Source organism: Aplysia californica, unplaced genomic scaffold (assembly GCF_000002075.1).
Source record: "Aplysia californica isolate F4 #8 unplaced genomic scaffold, AplCal3.0 scaffold00107, whole genome shotgun sequence".
Lineage (NCBI taxonomy): Eukaryota > Metazoa > Mollusca > Gastropoda > Aplysiida > Aplysiidae > Aplysia > Aplysia californica.
Genome location: NW_004797377.1, coordinates 35,125 through 40,726, shown reverse-complemented (window position 1 = coordinate 40,726; position 5,602 = coordinate 35,125).

The following is a 5,602-nucleotide window of genomic DNA, read 5'->3' as shown; positions in this document are numbered from 1 at the left end:
TTTGATCCCCACATAATCTCACGATTACCGGGATTCGTCGGTAGTCTAATGGTTAGGCTGCTGACTTTGCAGCCGAATGGCAATGGGTTCGAACTTCGGCAGGAGCTAACGTTGTATCCCTGGGAAAGGCACTTTCTCAAGAATTATCCTTGCTTCACCCAGGTGGGAATGTGTGTCCGTGCTATAGACAGAGAAAAGTTTTGTCAGTTTGTTAGTGTTGATCGCATGCATTGTATACTTTCCGAAAAAGCCGACAATGTTTCTGAGTGTTCTGCAGTCTGCTCCGGTAACTGATATCGAGCGTGCAACATATAGAGCTGGCCTTTGAGCGGGGACATGCGCTATTCAAATGCCATTTCTTATTAATTCTAAGTGCGCGTTCATATGCTCAATTTAGTTTGAACTGGGCGATCCACAATCATACTTTCCTAATTCTTCACTCTCGACACGAGGAATGCATACTGTACAACATATCGTTTTACGTCACTAGTTCGCATGACTTGGTGTTATTTATTCTGCTCGATATCGTTTTCTCAAGATAAAAAAAGAAAAACACAGCGTTGGAGGAATAACAATGGTTGCAAAGTTTTAGGTATGCACACCATTATAACCCAAAGACTTCACCCACACAATTTCACGAACTACTTAAATATTTTCGGAATTACCTAACAAAATCTTGTCCTGACATCGCGAGTGGCCACATAGAAAGGGAGATACTGTGATGAGCAGGCAGATTAACCTTAAGTCAATACAACACATGCAGTTGTCTAAGCAAGGTACATGTCCTCTGTGCACAGTCCTTGCAGATTGAGCAATGCCACTTTGCCCCTTGGAACCTCTCCCCCCCCTCCCCAATTTATTTTGCCAAAGCCAGAATTCGGTCTTAAGGCAAGGATTAGTTTGACAAAAGAGGTTTAAAATGTCAAAGACCAGAGAGAGAATTAAAAAACAAACAAACAACGGAAGTTTGAAATTTGAAACTATTACATACGATGCGCGTACAGCGTTTAGTGGTACAGGGTGTCTAAAAAAAGAGGACCCACTTAAAGGACAATAACTTGATCATCTCTACGCTAATTTCAGTAACAATTCGAACAAATAAAATGCAATCATTCGGACGTCAGGTTTGTAAATAGGAAGACAATCAATCAACACGTTCGAGAAATATTAAGTGTTAAAAATTTCAACTGATTGTTCTGGCGTGAAAGATGCTGTTGTTTTTGGTGTTTGAATTATCCTTTCGTCTGCTGGCGGCAGGTCTAATGTTTGTTGTTGTTGATTATGAAACTATTTTACCCAAGATTCTTTTGTTGTTTTGGCCTACATTCTTGCTACCATCCCCGATATTTCATGCTGGCAACAAACTGTATAGTTTTCCTCGGTCCAGAGATAGGCGCTGCTCTGCTCAAGTTCCCGAAATTTTAGAACTGCGCACAGTTTGTTATGTTTTTAAAGTTTCTCATTCTGTTCACACCAGAGAATCACAGCGTAGAAGAGTGGATGTCCCCCTCATCACCCTTCATGGTTACACCAGATGCTAGGAGAATGTTGTGAAGTCAACACAATTAAACATGTTTCGTTTGGTTAATGTAAAAGTGAGCGTTTTCCCTACACAAGTCCTGTATAGTGCATGCAAAAATAAGGGAATACGACAGTTCAGTGTGAAGCTCCATTCTGTGAGATGCTGAATTAAAAACAACCAAAATCTTGTGAACACCGGACAGAAGACGCCCATGTCCTTAAAATTTGTTTTAAAATCACAGAAAAATGAAGTATAGTTGAAACTTTCACAGGGGGCTCTCGTGGTCTAGAGGTTAACGTGTTCACCTCTTATTCCTAAGTCCCAGGTTCGAATCTGCGAAGCGACCGAAAATTTAAGTTTCTCTAAAATTGTCTCTTTTCACTTCTTTTCCTGTTCTGTAGCAACGTTCTGTTGTCTGCTTTCGTCTCCACTTTCTGCCCCCACCCTCTCACCTCTTTTGCCCCCGCCTCTGGGTCCTGGCTTTTCAGCAGCCTTTCTACTGCTACTACTTTCAACCATACCCCTGATCTCGTAGTAGCAAAGATCCACACCTAGTTTTCTCGGTAAGGGGCAAAAAATCTCGGAGGTCCTGTGTGCAAGTTGCGCAAGTTAAAGATCCCTTTGTGGTCTAAAATCGATAAGAGTAGGCTTCGGCAGCCACCCAGGCTAAATTCAAAATTTCCTACCAACTGAGAAATGTTCAATGTGTCCCGCGCGTGCATATGACCTTATGCAGTTGCGAGCACCCTAAAACACCTACAAAATTAAACAAGCAAAGAAAACAAACAAACAAACAAAATTTTCACAAGCTGTACAGAATACCGGTCCCTATCAGACGTGTAAGTAAAGTTGAAATTGTTCGTCCATTTACGAAGTTATTGGTGTTTAAATCCGAAATGATTGAAAATGATATCCGAATTGCAAGAAACATGCTCGGATAATAATAATATAGTTCAATAAAATCAACAATTCTGACTGGTGATCGAGCAAAGCTATATAGTCTTGTAGGTGGAGAGCTGAGCTTTAAAATGGAATGTTGTATGGTGATGTAGCATCTTTAGATGACGAGATATCTGGGTGGGAAAGACACTACAATCTGCAGGAAATACATTACGTGGGCAGGCCAGTGAGCACGGGTGACAGTGAATAGAAGGCTTATAATTATTTTGTCACCATGTATTTTTCATTGGGAACATCATTATTGATTTTTGACAAAATTTGCATTTCTTTGAAGTTTTCCCTAAAACCTAACTTCCTATTTGTACATTTAAAAATAAAAATCGAATTCCACTACGTGAAAGTGGTTAGATTTAGTACTAGAGTCTATGGCAGTGACGTCATGTGTGCCAAGTGTGGGTGAGCGGCCGCCATACCGTTAAGGGCAAGAAGGTCAGTCGAGGTACTGTGTAACAATAACGATGGTGCACTCTTAAATCTTGCATCGTGCATGGATGTACATACCGGGGTAAAGAAGAGTCTGAGGAGAGTAATTCAGTTTTGCTAGTTTGGACCAAAGAAAGTAAAATAAATACCACAATGAAATACATTTCAGAAATGTACTGCAATTTTACTCCTCAAATGTGACACCACCCGGTGAAAAGAAGCGCTCGTCAGTTTTTGGACATATGGAGTTATTGGTATAACCTTAAAGCCTGTTTCTTTTTAGAGCAAACCTTTTTTTACGCCAACTTTCAAACATAAGGTTTATTATGTATTATAATTCAAATTAGAAATGATTTAGACATGTCTTAAGATTTTATTTGGACCACAGAGTCATCAATTTGGTAACAATATCTACGTCAAATTGTTGTTGATTATAATAATTGGAAAAACATATTTTTAATCTTAGGTAACCTTTCTCCATTGTGAGCAATTACAAAAGTCGAACAGTCTTGTTTCTAACAGCCCCCCCCCTAAAAAAAAGTTCGAGAATATGCAGTGATCACTTTCTATTAGAAGAGAATGAGCTTAATAGATGGAAGAAAGTTAGTGTCAATAGTTAGCGGTGCTCTGTTGTGGTTTGCCCATCCTTTCCTATCAAACGTCCATCGTCGCATCTTTCCTTCATTTTTGTACGTTGCTCTCTAGTAACACCTCTATTCTTCGGCCCGTAGGCTATATGGCGTATTTGTGTTGCAAGTGCGTTAAAACTCTAACTTAAGCTAATTAAAGACAGTAAATGAAAATACGAAAAAATAATAAATAAATAAATAAATAAATAAGTAGATAAATAAATAGATAAACAAACAAATAATAAATAAACAAACAATAAAAAAACCAAAATGAATAAATGAATAAATAATTACATTAATAAAAAGGGATTTCAATATATTGATGCATACAGTAATAGAGAGTAAATAGGCAATGGTGTGCTTATCAGGACTTATAGATAAGCGCTTTTATTTCAGATCTCTAAAGAGGTAGGGAATGTGAACGGAACAACACGAAGAACCCTTGAGAAAATCAAGATTACAATTAAGTACAAGAAAAAAGTCAACACTTCTTTGGGTCAGACCATACAGAGAGGGACAGCACAGTTTTCAGTATCCTTGGGGAATTGAAGTCTTTGAAGTTACATTCTTCAAATGAGCCCAGTCTTTTCTAAGCTGTGCTTTGATTTCGATAAGGACACTCTGGTCCTTATACAAAACCAGGTGAATGCAGCAGAAACAAGAGCATCCAATTTGCCAGTATAAACTTTTCTTTTTCATTAACATTCTTCATCACTTATTCTGTCTCGCCTCGCACCTCCTCCCCCACGAGGAAAAATCGAAAAAGTGAAATAGATATCTCCATAATATTATTATTTGTCTTTCCTCTGTAGAACACGCTAAAGTTTATTTATGTTCCCGCTATCACCGATCAGCACTGTTGGTGCGGTATTGTGTATGCATATAAGGTTACATGAGTAAACAGTAACAGCAAAATTAAATTCCTTTTTAAGGAACTCAACAAAATGCTAAAAACCCAACGATCCTCACTCAAGGAAGACATTTAAAACTATTTTAGGCGTTGTGAAGCCCCCCGCCCTCTCTCCCCGCAAGCGCCCCAGGGTGGGCACACACAACCCCGTATCGTCTACATGGGTGAGGTCACTTGTAGTACCCACTAGATGATTCAGCAGTTATCCCCCCGCAGTTGCGAGCGCCGTAAAACTTTCTACTATTAAAACAAAAATTAATCCCTCCGCTGAACATTGTCTTTTGCTTGCGAAAATGCAGAAGCAAGCAAAAACGATAGCATATAAAAACAAACACTTTACTTCAGAAATAACCCAGATCCCCCTTTTCTACGTTAGAGAAGTTAAAGAAGACATTAACAGGGTAGATCTGATCTTGTCTGCTCCTTACTGCTCTTTTGAAGTCGCATATCTGATATCCTTTCGCACCCTGGTCATGGTTTCAATTACATTTCTCAGATGCACTGATGATTAAAGTGTTTCATGTTAGGCTACGCCAATCTATAAAGAGCAACTTTTATGCAACCATTTTGACATAATGTTTTAAACGTCTTCCCTAAATAAACCAATGAGAAGTATTAATTTAAAAACAAAATAAGCGCACAACCAAATATACGAAAAGTAACCCCCAACCCCCCGAAAAAACCCAAACAAACAGCAGCAGCAGAAAAGGACTGTGCCATGGATATTAAATCCGTTCTTGAAGTCTGTGGCGCTACTTTTGTGACAGCTCATATCCTCCTCAACTAAATGTAAATGCTTCGCTAAACTTGCTGTATCATTAATTTGGATTCTTTGAGATTGTATATCGTGGGGATGATGGTTTTTTTTCGTCCTTTTATTGCGCTGTCTCGTGTTACGCGAAACACAACTGAAGGAAAAGACCAGCACAATTTGACAAGAATCAGTGCGTAACAACGTGAGACATTGGACACATTTCAGGTCTAAAAATCTGTAGATTCCAATAATAATAATAAAAATAATAACAAAAACAACAACAACAATTTAAAAAATGATAGCAACAACAACAACAATAACAATTATAGTCTAAGTAGCTGTAGCAGCAGAAGTAGTAGTAGTAGTAGTAGTAGTAGTAGTAGTAGTAGTAGTAGTAGTAGTAG